Raw genomic sequence first — 26,071 nt, 5'->3', positions numbered from 1 at the left:
GTTTATTCACTTGTATGTGAAAAATTTGAGTGAGTTTTTTTTTTGGATTGTTGTTACCTTGCTGACGTACTTTATTAATGTGTGTGAGTTTAAATAGTATTTTGGTACTAAAAGAATAATGAGCAACAACAATGGAATATGGAGCGTGAGGGAGCTTTTCCGATGTCATTGGCAATGACTTATGCAATTCAAAATTAAAGAGTATATTAAGAGTTGCCAATATATTTCAAAACTAAGGGTATATGCTAGGAAAAAGTACATATGTGATAATATTTTCCAAGAAATTTATCAGATCTATAAATTTTTAAGTTAAATTGTGTTAGGTAAATGTATTTTATTGTTTTCTAGACTATAGACTAGACTATAGACTAGACTATGGACTAGACTATAGACTATACTATAGACTAGACTATAGACTAGACTATAGACTAGACTATAGACTAGACTATAGACTAGACTATAGACTAGACTATAGACTAGACTATAGACTAGACTATAGACTAGACTATAGACTAGACTATAGACTAGACTATAGACTAGACTATAGACTAGACTATAGACTAGACTATAGACTGGGCTATAGACTAGACTATAGAATACTCTAGACTGTAGACTAGACTTTTTAATAGACTATAGACTAGACAATTGACTAAACTAACTAGACTTTACCCCTTAAGAATCTGCAAAGTTTCGGCATTCGCCAATAATGGTGACAGCAGATATCGTATTACTATCAGCATTTTTGCAAGTTTCTCTTGATGTTGGCAATCCATTTAGTACCATAATCAAAAAGCTTTTACTAAACACATGCTACTTGTACTAAAGCTTTTATCCATTAACACCAACAAAACAAACGTGTGTAAACAATATTTAGAGTTTACGACTTGTAGTAGCGGGATTTGTGAGCATAATAACAAAAACAAAATGCACGTGTACAGTTACAACGCCAGCAATAATAACAAAAACAACATATGTAAAATGTAGAGAAATGAATATTACACAAAAATGTAAATAAACACATACACTATTACAACTTGAACGAAAAACATGCATATACAACTACATTTAAATAAACTTTAAACAAGGAATATGTGTGTACGTGTTAGAGGAAGAACAAGAAGAACAAGAATATAATATTATTTTATTTAAGCAAAGGATTTCGAAACAAACAACTCAGTTTCGAGTGAGACTTTGCCGCGTACGCGTTTCCACAGAAACAACGAAACGGTTAAATACAAAACGGAAATAAAAATATTTTTTTGTTTTGAAACTTTTTTTGTTTATTTTCTTATTGTTGTTGTTGTTAACATGTATGTAGTATGACAAGAGTGCAATAAAGAATACAAAATTTGAAATATGTTTATTTAGTTTGTTTCATGTCTTCTACTATATAAAATAATGATTAAAGTGTTAGAATAAAGATTAAATTCAACAAAACAATACATATTTTTATACAATAACACTTACAAATGTGTTTGTGTGTGGTAATAACCTCAGTAAACAAAGGATTTTCAAAGTTTTGTAATGGAAATAAAGGCAGGCTTGTAATCGAAATAAATAAAAGTTTAGATGTGAATGTTTCCGAATAACGTGAGTTGTTACATCTTTAGCTATGTATGTCTATGTGTGTGTACGTTTTTTATGTTTTTTTAGATTTCTTTTACATTTACTACAGAAGCCAAATATAATGAATAAATTATTAAAATATAAATTTATGTTTCGTAACATAGAAATATAAAATGAAATAAAATATTACAAAATTCCCAAAGGTGTTTGTGTGCGTGTATGTATAGGAGAGTGTGTAAGTGCATAAAATTGTTGTTGTGTGTAAGGTAATTTAAGTTTTCCTATTTCGTATAATAAATGCGGTTTTAATAATAATTTTGAGTAGGAGAATTATGGCACAGTGGGGTGAGATATTGAATAAAGTGAAAACCCCCAAAATAAATAAATTATTAAATTTTGTGAAATTTTATGAAAAGAGAAAATATAAAAGAATTTATTTTAAAATTAAAATAATAAAAATCAAATGCTAGGACTAACAATAGTTGACTTATTGCTTCCTTGTTGCATGAATTATGGACATTACATGATGTCGTAGAATACACGGACCCAGTGTATACAAATATTTATATAGCTTTGGATTATTTCAGACCTCTAGCTCTTTCTATGTGCGCTATTCGCGATTTCAATAGTCAGACGGACGGACTGACAAACTAGTAGTATAAAAGCATATGATCCTCTCTAAAAATATCTGTAAATATCACTAGACATTCTTTCGCGATCATAATAAATATAAAATTTTAAAATTTAAAAAATTAAAAAAATGAAATCACAATAATATTCGATTTAGGTGGCTCTCAGAAAAGATGATCTTTTGTGCAGACTTTTGGTTTACCAATGAAGGTTAAGTTCTGGTATGCGTTCAAATTCCTAATAGGTGAGATATTTAGGCTCTAAGAATACCAGCCCTAAGAGGAATATAGTCTGACTGTTACAATGAACAGGTTCGGAGGCCTTATCCTGCAATCTACAAAATCTGCATAACCTCGGCCCATTGTTGCCAAGAATGAGTTGGTGGTATTTAAGTCCTCAGTGTATGATATAGTATTGTTCTGTTTCCATTCATAAGCAACAATAACTTTTACCTTTTGTCAGAGTTATAAAACCTTCTGCCTGAATCTTTGTGTTGATCTCCAATGGCGAATACTTTTCCCTGATGTATCCTTTCCGAAAACCCATAAATGGTTCTTGACCAGCAAATGCCCAAAACTATACTTAAATATGCGACCTTCTTGAGTAATTCAATTGACAACAGGGAGTGAGCTAGAGTCCTTTTGTGATTTGTAATGAATACACTAGAGGCAGACTGTCGATAGTTTTAACGTGAACACCTGCCGTGTCCACAGGGTAGACTTGAGAACGGTCTACCATCGCCCCTTTGTCTTCAATGAAGACTCAGGTGGCAATTTTTGCACATTGGCTATGACCGGTACCATGCACAAGTACTTTGCTGGAGTACTCGAGCTATCTAATCTCTTGCCAAAGTAGTCACGTTGTAAGACAACCACACTACTATGGCTCTGTTGATTCGGCAACGGCAACCTAGAGACGTAACCGGTGGACCGAAGCACGATCCATCAATAAGCCGTAGACATCGTTCTTACTCACATTGACACGCTGTGGCAAGTCTGATATGAACAGAGTAAACTCTGAACATATCTGGACAAGGAAGGAAAATTAATTGGTATCATCCATCATCATTCAACCCAGCACACATCTCATTTATCCGACACATTCATAGAGAAAAACATACGACACACTAATTTAGGTATACGGGTGGATGAGTCCCGCATACCTCTACATTCATTCCGTATCATATACAATTGACCCCAACCCATTTCCAACGCTTAGTCCCACAGTCACTCCTCTGTGGGGTATCTGTTGATTTTCGGCAACAGCACCGAACCTTATCCCGAAATATTGACTATTATCATGTATCAGTCTTTTAACCGCCACTTATTCTCTTCCCGCGAATTTGGGTTCAACCAACAGCCACTACGTGGATCCCGAAGGAACCTCAAAAAACTGACCAGCCAGGACATAGTCCTGCGGGCAACTGGCCACCCGTAGTACCAGATTATGCGGTGCTCTGGTCAGACCTCTGGCAATCTATGCAAGGACTAAGCCAAGCAGTAGACTGACACAACCAATTTTTCAGTCCCGGTCAGACTGGAGGTATTGGGCCCTCTTTATACCCCGGGATTGCAATAACACCAAGGCGGAGGTCTTCGCCAAGGTAACATGCCCCCGGGGGGAACACTAGAGGCAAGTGTTTTCTAATTTTCTGACGCGATATATTCTTGTCTGTCCATATATATGTGTGTTGAAATCAATTTACAAGCTTCAGATATCTGCCGAGTCAAAATCTTCAAAAACTCTATCAGACATGGTTTTGTAATGTTTCGCATTTAGTTCTAGAGTGGCCTATAAATAATAGGTATGAGTAAAATTATAAAACAACCCATGGACTCATACATTTGTGTCATTCTTAATTATTTTTTCAAAAACATTGTTAGTTGTTTAACATGGTAGTTCACTACGCGTGAACAGTTAAGTAAAGTCGAAGAGACTTCGTTTTGACCGGACCTCTCCAATCGTTACATGTAGTATTTCATTGTATCAGATCTAGCCTCTAGCAGTGAGAAATCTTAGGATATCATTAAACTTAGATTCAGATATCACATCAGGGTTGAATATAAAGTAACTGCCAATAAAACAGTTTCTTTTCACCGATAGATCAGGGCATTCGCAGAGAATATGAAAGACCATTTCTTTCTTTTCCCTATCTTTGCAATTGCGACAGCGTTCATTAATGGTAAGCCCAAGCCTACCTGCATGTCTGCCTAGCACCCAGTGTCCTATTACTACATCTATTAATCTCGATATATCCCGTCTACATCGGTTTGTAAGGTAACTTGTGCCAGCCTTTTGAAAATAGAAGCTGGGGATACTATTCTTGATAACACCTAATTGGGGTTGCTACTGGCACGGCGTTGGAGTTATCAAAAGCAGATCCAGTTCTGACAAGCTCATCTGCCAATTTATTTCAATAATAGTCCCTATACGCAGAGACCCAAACAAGAGTAATGTCGGATAGGCGATCCAGCCCTGATAGATCCTTCTGGCATAGTCTAACTAATAGCGATGTGGTAGTATGTGAATTTAGTGAGAGAAGTGGCGCTTGATTATCGACAAAAATCCTAAGTTGCCGCGAATATAGAGGCGAATATAGAGGCCTACATTATAACGAATATTTAAGCTTGAAATACACTAAAGTTTTTGGGAAGACGGTGAGATATAATTACCCTAGCGTCTACACAGAAGACGCCAGAACCAACACCATCATAGTTTAGATATGAGAGAGAAGTGGCGATTGATTATCAACAAAAATTCCTAAGTTGCCGTGAATATTGAGGTCGTGAAGTACCCTTCATAACTACGAATATTATAACGAATATTTAAGCTTGAAAGACACTACAGTTGTTAGGAAGACGGTGAGATATACTTGCCCCAGCGTATTGACAGAAGACACTAGAACCAGCATCATCATAGTTTATTTTAGAACCATCTGTAAAGATTCTGGTGGTATATTCTCTGAGTAGGTTACCCCTACACCACTTGCTTCTGGATGGAACTCTCACTTTAAAAACTCTATCAAAATATCTGTGTGCGGTAATATAATCGGATTGTAGGTTCAATATTGGAGGTAATTGGCTTAAAATCTTAGAGTATAGAGCATATGTTCTTGATTTCCATCTTCCAGATGAGTTAGGACTCGATGCGCTGCAAGAATGTGCAATATAGTGTTCAGAACTTTGGAAGGACTAGTTTTTAGAGCACCTGTTATCGCAATGCGTGCTGATCTCTGAACTTTATTTAGGTGATCTACAATACATTTCTTCTAAGTTGAAGTCCACCATACAAGAGATCCATATGTAAGAATAGTACGTACTACAGCTTTGTACATCCATTTAACTATACTGGGACTTAGTCCCTATTTTATTGCAAATTCAACAACGACGATTGATAATTCCACAAATTTTGTCATAGGTCTCATTTTTTGTACAGGGATTAACCCTATCGAGAATCAGTTCAAAATAGCATATATCTCCTATTTACATTCCCGGAAAATGTATTTATAGTAAATATCGTTATTAAAGCAAAATTTTCCTCTGCCACGCCCACTTTTTAAATAGGTATTAAAAGTCGAACATATGTATATGTGGTGTACACATTAGGGGAGCTTGGAACCTTCAAAAATATTAAACAATTGAAGCTAAATGTAAATTTTGTGGGAAGGTCATAGACAAAGGGATTAAATTCGACACTAATAAGTTTGGTTCGATCGTCCTATAATTGGCTACATGTAGCTCCCATATAGAGCCTTCTTTTAAAAACAACTTTATCTAAAAAAACTCATTAAATATTAATCACATTGCGATAAAATTCGCCATAAATTTGCAAAGCATTATGCGAATTAGTTTTCTTGTTTGATCGGTTCCAAATTGATCATAGCGCCCCACAATAAAGCCAAAGCACACACATACATATACATATGTACTTTAAATTATTATTATTAAAATTAATACCAGTGCAATACCTTGTACATATCAAATTACATTTTAATTCATTAGAATTGTAATGAGAACAAAACACAAGGAAAACATTTGTTTTGGGGGCTTTTAAAGTTACAAAAAAGAAGAGAAACGTGTTTTTCTTTTTTTTGTAAATATAAATAAATAAATCAAAAACTTAAAAAAAAGGATAATCATACACAAAACTTTTACGGTGTTAATCATTGTTAAAATTGTTTTATTCATCAGGTTCCTTTCTGTTGGATCTACGGATTATTTAGTGATACAAACGGAAGTGATTTGTTACGGTATATTTTCCTTATTCTGCCACATTTCGTTGTTTGATTGTTGTGTTCAGTTTTTTCTTTATTTTTTTTGGAATAAAGGAAACATCTTTGTTGTTCTCCAAATGGAAGTTAACGATTTTAACAATGAAAAAAATTCTGGGAAAAAAAAATCACTAGAAAAACAGAAACATTTTGCAACATCATTTCAAAATCATTTATTCAGTGACTTGCAAATAATTGTAATTTTTTTTTCATTCTTCACGGTAAGTGAAGTCTTGTTTTATTGTGAAAAAAAGAAAAACTTTTCTTCAATTTAGAAAATTTCTGTGTTAAAACTTGAGAGGGTAAAAAAAAATAACGAAACACGCTAAATGATGATGTGTTTTGAGGCCATTTTAAAAATTAAATTATAAAATATACATTTTTCGTTATGAAATGAGGGTTTGAAGTTTGCTAAGGTTTGTTGGAAATGAAAAAGTGTTAAATTTTTGACAATTTAAATACATTTTAAATAATGAAATTTTATAGTATTTTTGATAGATAGATAGATAGATAGATAGATAGATAGATAGATAGATAGATAGATAGATAGATAGATAGATAGATAGATAGATAGATAGATAGATAGATAGATAGATAGATAGATAGATAGATAGATAGATAGATAGATAGATAGATAGATAGATAGATAGATAGATAGATAGATAGATAGATAGATAGATAGATAGATAGATAGATAGATAGATAGATAGATAGATAGATAGATAGAGTTATACAGTTAGTTAGTTTGTTTGTTAGTTTGTTTGTTAGTTTGTTAATTTGTTACTTAGTTAGTTATTTAGTTAGTTAGTTAGTTAGTTAGTTAGTTAGTGGAAAACTAACTAGACAATTAGATGGATGGCCATGATTGGGGCTATTCAACTAAACCTACTTCCCTATTTTCCAGAAAATCTCTTTTAAATACAGTATTTCATAAAATAGGATATTTATTTATATATTAGAGTCAGAAATTTATTTATATATCCACAGTTTCTTATAATAGTGATTAACCCATCTAAAAAGTACATATATCCTTTCACCTAAACAGCCTTCATAATAAAAAGTAAACATAAAAAGTTTTTATTCTCACATATTTCTTTTATAATTAGCAACATCATTATCGCCATCATTTAGACAACTTTGACAGCGAAAATTGAAAGAAAATACAGAAACTTACTTAAGGCAAACTAAGACTACTACGGTATGTCTTGATGCAAGAGAAACTAAAACAAAAACAATTTCAAGTCAATTTTGATGAAGGTTTGCCATGAAGCCTCCTTTTAATGTTTTCCACTCAACAGTTAATTGCAAAATTTTAAACTTAAATAAAGTTTTGTACTGTTTTTTTATGTTTAAAATGAAATGTTCGGAATAACTACATAAAACATAGAGATATTAAAATAAGAAAGAAAGAAACTAAAGTTGAATAAAAGAAATTATCTTTTAACGTTAACAATTTTGATTAAAAAGCATCGTAAAAATTACTAACAGAATGTTAAAATAAACTCTATAAAATGTATATTCTAAAAAAGAAAATACTTTAAGTTTGTTTTTCTGAGCTATAAAATAAATTTTATATAATAAACCAAAAATTTGTACAACATAAACGTGGTTGTAATCACAAAAAGATAGAAGTGAGAAAATGAAAAAAAAATATAAATGATGAAAGATTAACGTCAGCTAACAAATATAATTTTTCGAACCTGACATAATAATGTCAATCATATTTAGATTTATACTCTTACCATTTGTTATCATTAGATTTTGAGCGACAAATATTAAGAGTTATGTGGTGTCAACTTTTCATTAAGTTTTCACTGAAAATATTACCAAAATGTGACGACATAACAAGCAAAGATCATTAAAGATTCAAATGTCTCTTAAGGACACACTTTATTTTTTTTTTTTTTGTGTTTTCATAAAATTTAATCATTCATTTACTCTGTAATTCATTTCTTTCTTTTACACTTTGTTCTTATTTCATATGAAATATTTTGTATTTTGAGGGAGTCGTTTCACTTCCTTTTCCTTGCTTTGGCTCTTGTGTGAAAGATTTTTTTTTATCAAAATGTTAAGAAGCCTGTAATCGAGATAAAATTTGTGTTAAACTTTTTAGGCTTTTGTTATGAGTCTGTGTAATAAAACTGAATTACATGGAATTATTCATTAAATTTAATGTTTTTAATATTACACTAAACATATTTAAATTTCTTTAAATTTTTAAATTATCAAGTGATTTTACAAAAAAGGAAGTTTTTAATCAATTTTTAATCTAAACAAAAAAATGATGAAAAATTTTAAATACAAATTTTTTATTTAAAAATTTTGTATAAAAGTGTTCTTTTTATGAAAAATTTTTGTTAAAATTTTCTATTTTAACGAGTTGGTCAGATATGATGATCCTTGTTCTTTTTTGTCGTCAAAGTGCGCCAGAGCAGTCTTGTAGTGATATTTGAACACCAGAGTTCAGTCTATAGCTAGTCGGCGTATGGTTACGTGAATTGTTCGCTATTTAGCGAGATCACTCTTAAGCTTTGTAGTCCATTGTGATACACTTAGAATTGCCATTCACTTATGTTGAGATAATGGTTTTCCTCCCAGAGTTTCGATTTTCCAGCCGGTGTTTCTAATAAAACTGATCATGTTTACTAGTGATGCACCAGTCTGTGCTCTGGTAAGAATGGACAATCACATAGAAGGTGTTGTACCGACTCCACTTTATTTTCATTCAAATAGCTTTTACAGCTTCTAAAATATCTGATACGTTCCGACATACAAATATAGGTCATACAGTACCCAGTAATTATACGAGCTAGAAGCCTAATCAAGTACTTATATAGAGGCAAGACAGTCCTAGTGCTCTAATGTCCTGTAACCCACATCAATTTAATGTGATGTTGTGTAAGTTGTGCGTGATGATTGTTTACAATTGAGAAGACATTTCCACTTAATAACATAGGAGCCTTGATTGATGTAAGGATCGTCAAGTGTATATGTATGTATATATAAATACATATATATGTATGACAATCTGACACTGTGCAGGTGTCAGTTTGCCAGAGAAACAATAGAAGATTTTTCGGAGAAGATTCCTTATCTCGTGACCTCTTCTGTCTTTGATCCAGCAGTATAGAATGAGATCAAACCGTCTCTTGACACAGTGTTCACGGCCCAATCATTCCTTGTCGGCATTCTGGTCCTGAATGACCTATTAAAATTCAGTGTTTATAGTATGTAGTCCGTTTTATGCTCCATGAGGGGTCTGTCGATCTGTTGTAGGATTGTGCCTTGACAAATGTGATCAGTCCGTTCGACTGTTTAAGTCAAAGAGTAGAATTAGCAGAAATTAATTTGATATAAACACATATATCAAAGAAAGCTCTATTTAGTATCGCCTCTAGACTGAGGATTGATTGCAATAAATACGAATCTTTGTACCTTGATTAGAACAGAGAGGTAAGTCTTGGTATTCACCGCTATCCATTATTTAATTACTCATATTAAAGACCCTCTTCATTCGACTCTTGGCATTATATTTCCACGAGTTAAGAGTCTAAAATTACGCCAAAATTTTTGGCTTTGCTTGAAGTTTTCAAAATGGTACCATCCAAACGCTGAGGTATGAATTCTGGAATTTTGTACCTCCTAGTAAAAAGAACCAGTTAGGTTTTGGCCGGTTTGACATCCATACCGTTTTCCCAGGCTCATGATAGTAGAAAGCTGGGGACTGATTCTAAGAGTAAAAAGCACAGTTTCGTTTGCATATGCGACTACTTCAAAGTCCAACGTTCTGAGTCAAAAAAGATTTTATTTACCACAAGGTCCCACAGGAGTGAAGAGATGACGCCACCATTGTCACTACTTTCCGACGGCACCCCCAATATAAATGAAATACAAAAAATCCTTTATCTGAGAAACTAATAGATCTTTCAAAGTTTACACAAAGAACTAAAATATTCATCTGAAAATTTTGGAGAAAAAAAGGCGGACTTTTATCTGTGGAGAGGGGGTTGTTAGGAGCCCAGATATGAATTAAATAAAAAAATTCCTATATCTGAGAAACTTTTAGAGTTAGAATCTTAAAATTGTATATCTGGAAAATTGTATATCTGGAAAACTATTGCAGTTAGAATCTTGAAAATTATTAAATGGGTTTTTTATTAATAATGACTTTAGAGTAGCAAAGTACACTGGGTATAGCTAGTTCTATATAAATAATAAATACACAATTCTATTCATAAAACCCAAGAGGGTATACCAAACTATTCATACAAAATCTACAAGAAAATAAAATCTATTGAAATATAATGTTGTTGAAATTTTCCATAATCATAACAAGAAGCATATCGTCTTCTCCTCCTCCTCCGCCTCGTCTAACATCAGGTGTTTGTTACGCTTCTAATAACAAACTCAAGGAGGCATTTTCAAAAGTATCCTGCCTCACAGCTTGATACTGTTGAATTTCATGGGAAATTACATGGTACTAGAAAACACAGTATCTATTTTATACAGAATTTCGTTGAAAAAAGAAAACACATATTTTTTTAAAAACTTTTTATTTGAGTTTGTTCCATTGCCTAAATCACTAGCAGTGAGAGAGAGAGAGTGTTTGTATGTATGAAAAAACAAATAAGTGTAAGGAAAATTTTTCAAATACCAGCCTTAGTTCATCATTTATACATATAGAGAGAAATGTAAAATTTTTGACAAACAAAGGAAATAAAGCAAACAAAACAGTAAATTTTAAACAACAAAGGACAAAATCCTACACCACCTTCGACCATCCGCACTCTAGAGAGTACTTTATGTTTTTTTTTTCTTTTGTCTACATAGTCACAGTTTAATTTGTACATGAATATTCACTAAAATGCTTACACAAAGTATGGATAATGCTGACTGTATGACTGTATGACTGACTGACTTACGAACTTGTCCCGCTGGGTCCAGTAGTGGATGAGTGAATTTTAATTTCAGTGAATGAACAAATGAAATAGGATTTCAAAAAAAAAACCTTTTTGAGATAACAATTTGTTGGAGTTTTTATACCGTGAGATATAATTATAAGAGCAATTTCAAAAGTATTGTAATTTCTGAAGTTTTTATATGAGTTTTTTTAACATTAATTATACTATTTATAAAAAAATTTTCGAATATAAAAAATCTTATCTAAAACTCATGTTCAACCGGAATTCCGGTATTGAAAAGACAATGAAATTCCTTATAGATTTTCATTTCTCAGCTGGTATATCGGGTACCATAGATGAAACGATTTAAAAAGAGAGAGAGAGAGAGAAGCATAACACAGAGATAGTTGTTACAACTCTCATGGGTTAAGAGAGCCCTAGTGCCGAATGATATTTCTGACCTTTTGCAGCTGAAGGTGGAACTGGTTGCAGTTCATTTGTCAATAATTTTTACTATATGCTTACAATTTGTATATTATTAAATGACAGCATTAAAGGGTAATTTTATACCCAAACTACGTAAACGTAGTTAAGCAACACATAATTCTCATCGACAGAAAAGCCTTCCTAGTTTAAACCTTAAAACGGATCGTCGATAGTACGATTAAAAGCAGTTTACCAGACCGAAATCTGAAATATAAGCAACATGCTTATGTAAAGGTATGATCGGTGAAAACGGCATTGAATAAAGTTGTTCACTATATATGTGAGTCTTTCGAGAGCAAACTGTATACACTAGCGGTACGAATTGGTATCGAAAAAGCTTTAATTAACGTGCAAACTTATGCTCTTATCCAATTCTTAGACCAGTTCTATGTTGACTCCGTAATTGGAAAAACTACATGGTAAGGAATAGATAGATAAGCAGCGAGATGTACGATATAACTAACAGCTCCTTTGCTCTGGGTAACCACACTAGCCTCCTAAGGACCCTAACCGAGAAAGAACTTAGACCTGTCTAATGTGCAGACCACGTCGTGATACTTTTAAGTGGAAGAATTGCTCAGGAGGCCCTGAATACAGTCTAATGCTAGACACAACTGAGTGAGTCCTCAATGTTAACCCGAAGAAGATGAAAATCTGTCTTTTCTCAAGAAAACCCAAAATTTTTGGACATGAGTTAATTAGTACTTAGTTTTAATCCTTGACCATAATTTAAAAAAGAGATACCACATTAGGATCATCAAGGTACATCGGTGTTGGGCGGTATGTAGAAGAACTATAGGTATAAAATTGAACAATAAAGTGAATTCCTGTTGGATCTAACTAAATTGAAGGACAAATCGGGCCTGGGTTGTAATGAATGTTGAAGTGCTATACGTGAACACCTGCTTTGACGCCCTATTCCATGGTGTTCTTTTTTAACAATTGGCTAAGCTTTTGTAACGACTCACCACCGCTCCATTGTGCATCTTACACGCTGATGGCCATTAAGGATGTTTCGGCCCAGTATACGGATACTTTACTCAAGTATTAAAGCTATCCATCCAATCTCTTGCCATAGAAGTCTCGTGTGTCAAAAGCTGTCAACGTGCACTTTGCTAAACTAAACCGCTGGTCTCGAGCTATTCAATCTTTTGCCATAGAAGCCCCATCGGGGAAAAACAGGTGTCATGAGCAAGTTCAATCTAACCCCGACATGGAAAAGGCAACCAACCACTAGTTAAGAGTCAATAGACAACGAAACATCAAACCCGATTGATGTTGTGACGAATACTCATATCCCTAGAGCATTCTCATCATCTATGACTCACTCAACCTTACCTTATATGTCGCCCACCCACACAACTGAGATGACTCTGTTGATTCGGTAACATCACCTAAGGACGTTATTGGTAGTGTCCACAAAAGACCCACCGTTCTAAGTTGAGCATGTCTTAGAGTAAACTCCAACACACTCAACCATGAAGGAAAACCGCTATAAAGTAAAGAAAGGACGACCTTGCATTTCTTAGTTTTGTCAAACCTTAGTTCAGCACATCTCTTCCGCACCTATATCCATCAAATTAATCGAACAAACATCAGAAGTACTTAGCAAACATCATTTGCATTATCAGCTTCAATCCAATATTTTATTAATCCATAGTTATGCTCTGTAGTTTGTAACGCTCCTAGAATCTAGAACCGATAACAGAAACTGATTATGAAAATTATATTTCACCGTGTATCAACCCAAGTCCTCTTATTGCGATTTAGGTTTTAGTCACAGTCACAACATGGATCCGGAAGAAACCTCAATTAAATGACCTGCCAGGACAAAGTCCTGCGCTCAATTGACCACCTGTAGTACCAGATGATGTGGTGCTTAGGTTAGGCCGTTTCTGAAATCATTCAAGTACTACCCAAGAAGTGAGATGGTAGACAATAGGCGATTGAAATACACCGCGATGCATCAAGGAAACATGCCCCAGTGGGTGGGGCTGGTGGTAAAGTGGTTAACATATTTACCGATAGTCAGAAAGCAATAAGGGCGATATCGGTTACCAGGCCACTTGGAAAGTGCGAATATATTAGCTTTAAAGAGAAGGTAGCTCGATGTAGTTAACCTGATGAACCACAAAGATAATATGGGATGACCTTGATGAGAGCAAGACAGGGAATTTCTTCAAAATGAGAATATCTGCGATTAGTACAATGATACTTATTCTAAGTGGACACACATGTTATTCAAAATTAGACGTGAGGATTCTGACGAATGTAGAGCATATAGAGATGACAGCGGAAATCAGGAGAACTTTCTCTGCCTTTCTTTCCTTTTAAAGTTTTTTTTCGAAGATTTTCCTTTATAAAGGTTATTTTCGATAAATTACCATTTTTCACAAATATTCCATTGTTCTTTAATTATCTCCCTTACTGTAGTGTACTGTACTTGTTTATCAGCACTGTCCCATTTATTTTTAATTATTTAATTTTACGTTTTGTTTATATTGTGCTGCCTAAACTTGTATATCAAAATTTGCCTAAAACAAGGATAGACGTGTACCAGTGTGTATTCAAGTAATTAATTCAAAATTTTTTCAAGTGTGTGGGTTACACTCACACCTACGTAAAAACGCCGTGTATATATACATATATGTATAAGCTTTTATTTTAAATTTGTAAATACAAAATAAATAATACATATTTTTAGCCTGTAGTATTTATAAAGATATGAATTGTTTAAACCTAGTTTAACATATATATTCGATACAGAATACCAACAATAAATCATCAATAACTTTATTAAGCAGTTATGAATATTTATATATTTTTGCTTAATTTCTTGCTCATGTTTATTTATTGTTCAAGTTAAATGAGTTTGATTTAATTATTTTTATTTAACTATCCAATAATATTGAATAATTGAATTGAATTGAGAATAGAAAAATTGAAATAAAATTTCTATTTTTGTTTTTGAATTAATTCTAGTCGAATTTAACATAATTTTATTTACGACCATCAAAATTTTGTTGTCTTTAACCGCTCATTATGTTATGAACTAAAATATTTTATTATTTTTCAATATAACTCAAATTTCTTCCTAACAAAAATCTAATCTAAAAACTTACGTTCCATAAAATTAAGTTTCTTAAATATATGCCTAATTGTTTGTGTCAATTCTTTAATTGAACGCTTACAAACAAACAATTTTCTCTCCTTTAATATAAATTTAAGAAGATGTTTCCATCAAGATTATAACAAATAAACTTTTGCTACTTATTTATACATTTATTACGTGAACAATATGTGACTAAACAAATTAAAGTTTTATTTTTAGGTCAACTCCCACCTAAAAACTAGAATAACCATAATACTATTAAATTGTCTTTTATTATATCCTTGAAACAATTGTGGGCTTTAGGAAATGAGACAACAATAAACGGTATTAAACTGATAATAATCCCGCAAATGAACAGACTAGTTAATAAAACTTTCTATAAAAATCCCAAACTAACATTAAACTAACCACAACATTCACACACTCATAACGATATTTGTTTCATAATTATGTTCAAATATTCACAAATGACAAATTGTGTTATTGAGGTAACCAACTTAATTGAAACGGACTAACTTCACATTCATAAATACATATATCTATTTACATATGTATGAATATGATTACCAGAGGGGAACTGGAGAAATATTATGCTTAAATATCGTATGAAAACTCATTTTCCAAAGATAAATAGATAGGTAGATAGATAGATAGATAGATAGATAGATAGATAGATAGATAGATAGATAGATAGATAGATAGATAGATAGATAGATAGATAGATAGATAGATAGATTAGTTAGTTAGTTAGTTAGTTAGTTAGTTAGTTAGTTAGTTAGTTAGTTAGTTAGTTAGTTAGTTAGTTAGTTAGTTAGTTAGTTAGTTAGTTAGTTAGTTAGTTAGTTAGTTAGTTAGTTAGGTAGTTAGTAAGTTAGTAAGTTAGTAAGTTAGTAAGTATGTAAGTAAGTAAGTTAGTAAGTAAGTTAGTTAGTTAGTTAGTTAGTTAGTTAGTTAGTTAGTTAGTTAGTTAGTTATTTAGTTAGTTAGTTAGTTAGTTATTTAGTTAGTTAGTTAGTTAGTTAGTTAGTTAGTTAGTTAGTTAGTTAGTTAGTTAGTTAGTTAGTAAGTTAGTAAGTTAGTAAATTAGTAAGTAAGTTAGTTAGTTATTTAGTTAGTTAGTTAGTTAGTTAGTTAGTTAGTTAGTAAGTTAGTTAGTTAGTTAGTTAGTTAGTTAGTTAGTTAATTAGTTAGTTAGTTAGTTAGTTAGTTAGTTAGTTAGTTAGTTAGTTAGTTAGTTAGTTAGTTAATTAGTTAGTTAGTTAGTTAGTTAGTTAGTTAGTTAATTAGTTAGTTAGTTAGTTAGTTAGTTAGTTAGTTAGTTAGTTAGTTAGTTAGTTAGTTAGTTAGTCAGTAAGTTAGTTAGTTGTTTAGTTAATTTGTTTGTAAGTTTGTCTGTTTGCTTGTTACTTAATTCAATACTTTCAGAAAGTGAACCATATATGGTATTTATTTTAGGATATGACAACCCAATCACTAAAATCAAGAATACGTTTAGCAATGTTTAAGTACATACATTCATACATACATATTTAGAAAACTGCAAAATCAACAATAAAATAATCTTTGACACAATGACTGGACTTTAGCAATAATTCTGCGAAAAAAATTGTATGAAACTACTTACGTCTGCGGTAGTATGTACAGGTAAAGCAAAGCAAATATTTGTATGTTGTAAGTGCCATAAAAGGATAAGAGGTATTAAAAACGATTAACAACCTACTCTGACATTTGTAGTGCTGTGAATTAAACAAAATACCTTTTACATTATTACGTTATTGTAAACGAGTGTGTGTTTGAAAAAAAAACAAAGTCTTACATGTAACAGAGATAATCTTCTTATGGTTAAACTTACTAAAAAAGTTAAGACTACTTTAAATTGTGGTGAACTTAGTACTAAGTATTTATACAAGTCTAGAAAGTAAGACAAGGGTATGTCAATATTAAGAGATATAGTTTTTATTTTAATAAACAATATATTATAGAACAGAGTTACATTTTACAACAATCTGTCGCTATGTCTATTAGTTGAAAGTTTCCTTTCCTGTATTCTAAAACAACTGAACTTTTAGATATTTGTATTCCAAATACATGTAGGAAAATTATTTTATGTTTAATAAGAGAACTTATATCCCAAAAATGTTTCCAAGTATCTACTATTGTTTTGGTACTGAGTATAAAAAATTCGTCATGGCTGAATATAATAAAAGCCATAGTTTCCTTCAGCTTTTTTGTGGTATTTATAACTTAAAATCATACATATTAACACTAACACTGTGTTATAAAATGGAAAATTGTATTACTTAGAAAAATAAATAAAATAAATGAAAGAAAGCACTAGAGCTTTTATATATTTTAAGGCAGATTGTATTCGTTTTGAGTGGGTAATAAAAATAATTTTATTTTCTGCTAAATACAATAATAACCTCTACAAAACTCAAGATGTTGGAGATAATTTTGGTGGTATATAATCTTAAGAACATATCTACAACCTATCACAGTCGAATTAGATTCATTCAAAAGTGGACATTTAAGTATCTGTATTGTATCTAATAAGGATCTAAAAAGGATAATCTTTAATGGATCAAAGACCAACGAAATATTAGTGTCCTTCATTTATTCAAGTGGTCAATTGCTTAAACACCCCACTATATAGCAATATATAGCTAACACAAGATCATGGAGTGATCCTTAGTCAAGATTAGAGATTGTCACTAGTTTAGACTATAGCTTGGTCTCTAGGCAAGACTATATACTGATCTATAGTTAAGACTATATACTGATATCTAGTCAGTACTCTAGGCTAATCTCTTGTCAAGATCTCTATTTCTCTCTCGAACTAAAGACAAATCTCTACTCAATACTTTACATTAATTTGTCATCATGACTACTGTTCACTAGTTTAGACTATAGATTGATATCTAGTTAAGACTGCAGACTGATCCCTTATCAAGGTTGTAGACTCATGACTGAGTCAAGACTATAGACTGAGCTCTCTTTAAAACTGTAGACTAAGAAAGAGACAATATAACAGACTAATCGATAGTCAAGACAATAGACTGTCATTAACTATTCCTCAAAAATACCAGTTTCCAGTCCAGATAGACAAAAATATTTCTCGTTAAGACTATACTATAGACTGATATCTAGTTGGTACTATAGCATTATATCTCGTCGAGACTATAAAGTGATTGACAGTCAATACTATAGACTTATCTCTAGTCAAGTCTATAAAGATTGATCACTTGTCAAGCATATAGATTGATCTCTCGCCAAGATTAAAGACTGATCTCTAATAGACCAATCTATCGAGAAGTCTATATACTGATATCTAGTCAAGACTATATACTAATCCATCGTCTAGACTGTAGACGAATCTATAGTCAAGACTAAAGACAGATTTCTCGTCCTAAACTATACAGTGATCACTAGTTAAGACTGTAGACCGATCTATAGTCAAGTCAATAGACTAATATAGATTGATCACTAATTAAGACTATGGACTGATCTCTCATCAAGACTATAGACTTACCAAGAGACTGCAGACTGATCTATAGTCACAATAGACTGATATACTATATGAAGACTAATCTCTAATCAACACTATTGGGTGATCCCTCAGTACAGATTTTAGACGGATATCTAGTCAATATCAGACTTTATATGTATATCTAATAAAGACAACTGATTGATCTTTCGGTAAGACTATAGACTGATAGATAGTTATGTCAATAAACAGATCATAACTCAAGACTTTTGACTGATCCCTTGTCAAGGTCAAGGTTAGTCAATACAATACTCTCTTTACCAATATGGACTGATATCTAGTCAAGGCTATGGAGTAATCTCTCTTAGAAACTATTAACTGATAGACAGTTAAGACTATAGACTGATCATTAGTAAAGACTATAGACATATCCTTTTGTCAATACTATAACCTGATCTCTAGTCAAGACTAGAAAAATAATTATTTGAATTTGGTTGTATCTGAACTATGGCCAATAAAAGTTTTTTAGACATTTTGTAATACCTAAACCATTTATGCACAGAATTTGGATACTCTTATTGTAAAAAAGAAAACTTAAATTTTTTAGAGTCCTTCTTACTACAACTTACTTTTTTACTTCAAATTTTTCCACATAAATCCTTAAGCATATTTTTTGTTTCCTCATAAACCTTAAAAAACACTTCCTATTAAATAAACAATATTTTAATACCCTCAACACCTACACACTCTTGTTAAAGTAAGGTCTTGAAAACGAAACAAAGTTTTATTTTTTTAAATTAAAGTCACGTGGGACCTTTCCATAGACAATATTGGTATTTTATGATTAAATTTAAGTCAATAACTTTGTTGGGGGACAAAAATATTTGCTACAAAAAATTTTCTTGTAAAATAATGTATAAAAAAAAAATATTTTATAAGAAAAATGAAAACAAATTGTTTAAAGGTCCAGCTGTGTTAAAAAGAGAGTTTTTGTATTGAGTACTTCCAAAAGAAAATCTTGGGAAAAAAGTAATAAAATAAACTTTCTCAAAAAGTCCTAAGAGATTTTTTTATACAAATCTAAACTAAATGTTGTATCAATAAAAATCAAATCAAATTTATTTATTATTTTATGAAAATATTAAAAATAATTTTGTTAAGGAAATTTATGAGATTAATATTTGCTAAAGGAAAACGATATAATATTGCTTATACGTACCCAACATTTACATAACTTAATCATGGTAACAGGGCATATTAGGGCAGCACTTTTTATAAAAAAAGATATAAGTTTAACATAACAAATTATATACGAATTAAATCGTTCCCATTTTCAGTATTAAACACCCTAATTCACTTGTAAAATGAAACACAATCACGTATGATTAATATTTTCTTTAAATATCACTCATACGTTTTTTCAATGTTAAGGTCATTGAATATTTATGCTCTAATTATTAATAAATATTACGTAAATACTGCAGGCCTTATTTCTGCTTGGTCTATTAATTTTTTTTTATAATAAATATTTATTTAATAGAAAAACTGATTTCGCATAGAAGTTGACTTGCTCTGTGTACATCAATCAATAGAAATATGCACAAAAACTTCGAAATTTATCAATTGTTATACTCCCCCTTTGCAGAAGATAAACGATACAGATTCCATTTCAAAACAACTGTAATATACATAAATCCATTCAAATTTAGTTTGAAATATTTTAACAAATTTCAAATGAAATTTTCTCATTGAAAACCGCAATGTGGTTACCACTTCATAAGATTAATATTTAATTATCAATAAAACGTATACGCACAATCGTTTATACTATATCCACACATTCATAAATTGAATTTTAATATGTGATTGAAAACTGTATTTGAAAAAAAGGATTTACATAAATGATTTTGTGAATTTATGACGTGTTTGATAAATGTCCAAGTCAAAATTTGTTTATAATTAAGTAATACAAATGATCCATAATCATAGAGTAATCTACATTCGAAACTAGAGGATGATAAATAGTAGTGATAACATACTATTCTATAGTCCAGACTTCTCTGATCACTGATCAGTCTCTGACTTTAGATCAGTCTATAGTTTTGACTATATATGTCTATAGCCTTGACTATACATCAGTTTATAGTCTTGATTACAGATCTGTTTATAGTCTTGACTCTAGATCAGCTTATAGTCTTGACTGTAGATCAGTCAAAAGTCTATAATCCAGACTGATCTCTAGTCAATACTATAGACTGATCTATAGTCAAGACTGTAGAGTCATTTATAGTCAAGAATATTAAGAGATCTATAGCCAAGACTATAGAGTGATCTATAGCTAAGACTATAAAATGATCCATAGTCAATACTATAAAATGATCTATAGTCAAGACTATAGAGTGATCTATAGCCAAGACTATAGAGTGATCTATAGTCAGTACTATAGAGTGATCTATAGACAAGACTATAAAATTATCTATAGTCAAGACTATATAGTGATCTATAGTCAAGACTATATAGTGATCTATAGTCAAGACTATAGAGTGATCTATAGTCAAGACTATAGAGTGATCTATAGTCAAGACTATAGAGCGATCTATAGTCAAAATTATAGAGTGATCTATAGTCAGGACTTTAGAGTGATCTATAGTCAAGACTATAAAGTGGTCTATAATCAAGACTATAGAGTGATCTATAGTCAAGTCTAAAGAGTAATTTATACTCATAACTAGAGAGTGATCTATAGTCAAGAATATAGAATGATCTATAACTCAAGTTATCCATAGTCAAGACAATAGTAGAGTGATCTATAGCCAACACTATAAAGTGATTTATATTCACGCTATTGAGCGATCTATATTCTAGACTATAGACTGTTCTACAGTCAAGATTACAAACATAAGCATAAGTCTGATCTTAATTTCAATCAAAGATTAATCTATAGTTAAGGCTGTAGACTAATTTGTAAGAAATTGTGTTTCATTATCAAATTTTGTTAAATATTGAAGCTAATTAACTTGTATCACTTTCCAAATAAATAGTTTTTTATATTAAAGTCAAATTTAAAATTTACATAAATCCTCAACTGAATTGCCATGCCTATGAGCAGGTATATTGTATGATTAAACATTGTTTAATACCCAAAGGATTAGTATGTTTTTGATAGATTCAAGGTGTAGAATAATATAATTTTTTCTGCTTAGGTAAACAATTTTTTTTGAAATTTATGTCAGAAAGAAAAATGACGTTTATATTTATATGCACATGTAAAGTAAATGTAAAGCGTACAATGTTTGCATAGAAAGAAAGATTGATGTAAATTTATTATGTTAAAAATTGTTTTGGGCCGATAACAGTTTTAAGACAAATTTAGCAACTTTTAACAGACTATCATCGTACATACACTTATGTACGTGTGTGTGTATGTTTGTTTCGCAAACAATAAGAAAAATTAAATATTTACTCCATTTTTTTATGTATTTTAAACCAACTTTTATCTCTTATTATTATTATTTGCACAACCCGGACGTATGATTAATATTATTTGCAATAATATTCATACTCATGGTCTGTTGGTATTATTTGTATTGCTATTAAATATTAATCATACGCAGTGTAACCAATATTTAAACACTTATAGAGTTCTGCTGTTAATATTATTTGATTTCAATATTTAATAAAGACGAATAAATATTAAATAGTAAACAATTTAAAAATTTTAAATTATTTATATTTACAGTTTCTTTTAGTTTTAAGTAAATATGAAGAAGATATTAGAGTAAAAGTAAAATAAATATAGAAAAAATAAATGAAAAGCAAATATTTATTACAAGTTTTTAATTTGTCTTCAATTAAAAAACTAAAGGATTTGAATTTGTTTATTTCAAAAGCATAAAATAAATAAAATTTGTATCCTAAATATATAAAATAATTAATTTTAAGTTAATTTGTTTTAAATTTACAGACAGTAAATATTATATATTAATTTTAAAATTTTTTGAAAATATGAAAAATCATTAATCTTTAAAAACAAAGAGCCAATTCTTGCTCATCTTTGTCTTTAAATTCTAAGAAAATTTTCAATTATTGCCAAAGCTTATTAACTTTGTCTAGTTTATTTGCATACACATTGTCAAATTGTAAATTTTTTTAATTTCCTTTCCGAAAACAAATTCTTATTTCTCTTCAATTTTTCAATTTCAATTTACATGTTAATTGTTAACATTCAGTGACATCAAGTCTCTTCGTATACATTTATTATCAATACGAAAACAAAGTCTTTTGTATATGTACATACATACAAACATACATTATTATTTTTATTTTCACATAAAGGACCTTCTGGTTTCGTTTTGTATGATAATAATAAAACATGCTAAATCTATTCATTGACTTTGTATAGATATTTCAGAAAATTGTTGTTAAAATCAATGTGTCGTTTAACGAAATTCAATTATAAAGAAAAAGTAGAATTTTGGTTCTAAAAATATAAATATGGTAATTAAATAAGAAAATATGTTGATAATAGAAAGTATACAAAGTTAATTTAGAGATTTATTCTTTTATCAAAAGATTTTCTCTAAAAAAACTGTCTCCTTGAATGATTTTCTATAGAAATACTTTCATCGAGAGATTTCCCAAAGAAAAGTCTTTTATTAAAAGATTTTTCAAATAATATAATATAATAAAGATTTTTCCAATTAAATACTTGAAACGAAAAAAATTCTTAAGAAAAATGCTCTATAGAAAACCAATTTAATGAAAGACTTTCTATAGAAAACTCTTTTAACGAAAGTTTTTCTCAAGAAAATTCTGTTAATGAAAGATTAAAAAAAAACTATTGCAACGAAAGATTTTCTTAAAGAAAACTCCTTCAACAAAAGTGAAAGATTTTCTATTGAAAACTCTTTTAACGAAAAATTTTCTCTTAACGAAAGATTTTCTATAGAAAATCCTTTAAACGAAAGTTTTTTTATAAAAAAAAATATTTGAACGAAAGATTTTCTATCGAAAACTCTTTTAACGAAAGATTTTCTATAGAAAACTTTTTTAACGAAAGATTTTCTATAGAAAACTTTTTTAACTAAAGATTTTCTTTAGAAAACTTTTTCAACAAAAGATTTCTTAAAGAAAACCCATTTAACAAAAGATTGTATAAAAAACACTTTTAATGAAAGATTTTTAATAGGAAATTTTTAAACGAAAGACTTTTTATTGAAAATTATTTAAACGAAAGATTTTGTATAGAAAACACTTTTAACGAAATATTTTATATAGAAAACTCTTTTAACGAAAGATTTTCTTCAGGAAATTCTATTAACGAAAGATTTTCTTCAGAAAACTTTTTTAACGAAAGATTTTCTTCAGAAAACTCTTTTAACGAAAAATTTTCTCTAAAAAACTATTTTTACGAAAGATTTTCTTAAAGAAAACTCTTTAAAAAAGATTTTCTATAGAAAATCCTTTAAACGAAAGATTTTTTATAGAAAATCCTTTTAACGAAAGATTTTGTATCGAAGTTATTTTTACGAAAGATTTTCTTAAAGAAAAATCGTTTAAAGAAAGAGTTTTTAAAGAAAACTCTTTAAAAGAAAGATTTTCTATAGAAAATCCTTTAAACGAAAGATTTTTTATAGAAAACTCTTTTAACGAAAGATTTTCTATCGAAAACTATTTTAACGAAAGATTTTCTATATAAAACTTTTTTAACGAAAGATTTTCTATGGAAAACTCTTTTAACGAAAGAAATCTCTTTTAACAAAAGATTTTTTATAGAAAACTTTTTTAAGAAAAGATTTTTTTTTTATAGAAAACTCTTTTAACGAAAGATTTTTTATAGAAACTTTTTTAACAAAAGTTTTTCTATAGAAAACTCTTTTAACGAACGATTTGCTACAAAAAACTCTTTTAACGAACGATTTGCTACAAAAAACTCTTTTAACGAAATATTTTCTATAGAGAACTCTTTCATCAAAAGATTTTTAAAAAACATGAAAGATTTTCCAAGAAAATCTCTGCCATTTTCTATTGAAAAATGTTCCATCGAAAGATTTTATATAGAAAACTCTTCCATTGAAAGAGTTTCTTTAGAAAACTCCTCTATTGAAGGATGTTCTGCAGAAAACTTTTCTTTTCTATAAAAACTTCTCTGCCTAATGATTTTCTATAAAAAATTAGAAATATTTCTATAAAAAACTCTTCTGTAGTATGATATTCTAAAGAACACTCTTCTCTCGAGAGATTTTCTGTAGAATTCTCTTACATCGAAAAATTTTCTGTAGAAACCCATTCCATTGAAAGATTTTGAACAGAGAACTCTTTGACGAATTTTCTTGTAAGAACTATTCTTTTATAAAGAAAACTATTCTGTCAAAATATCTTCAAATCTTTATTACTAGCTATTCTATTGAGAAAATCTCTTTTGCTTGATCAAACTTTAATAGGAAGCTTTCAGCCTTCCCAAGCTGTTAAGATTTACCCCGAAAACTTTAAAAAAAATCTTTAACAAAAAGTAGAAATAAAATTTAGTTCAAGTATTTAACCTTAATTACCTTTACTACTTATCTTAATATTCAAAATATGTTTTTTATTCCTTATTCTCCTCTTCTTGTAATCTTCATAAATGTCCTTTTATATAATGGAAAAACGAAGTATTTTCGAAAAATTTATGACCACAATCTGAATATAAATATCTATTTAGTTTAGCAAAAGTATGTACGTGACACTTTTAACTAACAAACGTAACAAGACACAGGAATAACTGCTATTTTTATATACCTAAAGAAAATAAAGAATAAATTATATTTATTTTTTTAAATAAACAAAAAAATATTTCTTAAGAAATTCCTTTACATAGAAATTATATATTGTTATCTTGTTAGACAAATAGCCAATGTTTACTATAAACAATTTACTCAAATAATTTATTAGTCATACTACATACTACAAAAAAACAAAAGTTAATTAATTATTTTATATTGTTTTCGAATTGCCTTAAAACCATTAAGTACAAATTCATTTGGCAGTTTTATTTTAATTTCAATTATTATCATTATTTAAATTATAATAATGAGACTTTTTTAAATTGCATTCCACAATCATTATTATCATTTGTTTATATGACAATGTTTACCCTACCAGGGTCACGCTGTGGCCACTTAACCATTGTATAGGGGAACAAAAAACTTATAATACAAAGTTTGAATTTTTCTTTAATTTTCTAGTTGAAAAATCATTTAATATTCGTCATACTTTCAACTCGCAGCGGTTTGTTTTATATTTATTAAACATTCAACAACTTTTCTTGTTTAAACAATAATAAAACCATTGTTTAAATAAAGAGACTTTTGAAACTGATACATACATAAATGTTCCTTGTATCCTTGTGTGTTTTTATAAACTAACAGAATCGTGTTGAGAAATAATCATAACATTCATAGAGCCCTGCTGTTCCGGTTAAAGTAGTTAACTAGCTCAAGTTTTCCTTAAGTTCTAGTGCAGTTCCAGTTCAGTTTTAGTTCAGTTCTAGTTCAGTTCTAGTTCAGTTCTAGTTCCAGTTCAGTTCTAGTTCAGTTCTAGTTCAGTTCTAGTTCAGTTCTAGTTCAGTTCTAGTTCAGTTCTAG

The 26,071-nt window shown here is 30.1% G+C and overlaps 1 protein-coding gene across 4 annotated transcripts in view; it reads left to right on the top strand.

Annotated features, from left to right (window-relative positions):
- Positions 1-26,071, top strand: part of LOC124418605 — a 63,171-nt gene that overhangs the window by 5,370 nt on the left and 31,730 nt on the right. For 2 of the 4 annotated variants that reach the window (XM_046945337.1, XM_046945334.1), the window contains exon 1: positions 1,196-1,590. The exons of the other annotated variants lie outside the window; for them this stretch is intronic. The gene's annotated coding sequence lies outside the window, so the exon portion shown is untranslated. Of the gene's footprint in view, positions 1-1,195; positions 1,591-26,071 lie in introns of those variants that run through there. 4 annotated transcript variants of the gene reach the window in all.

The sequence above is a fragment of the Lucilia cuprina genome, chromosome 3 (assembly GCF_022045245.1).
Source record: "Lucilia cuprina isolate Lc7/37 chromosome 3, ASM2204524v1, whole genome shotgun sequence".
Classification (NCBI taxonomy): Eukaryota; Metazoa; Arthropoda; class Insecta; order Diptera; family Calliphoridae; genus Lucilia; species Lucilia cuprina.
This window is presented reverse-complemented; position numbering and strand designations above follow the sequence as displayed.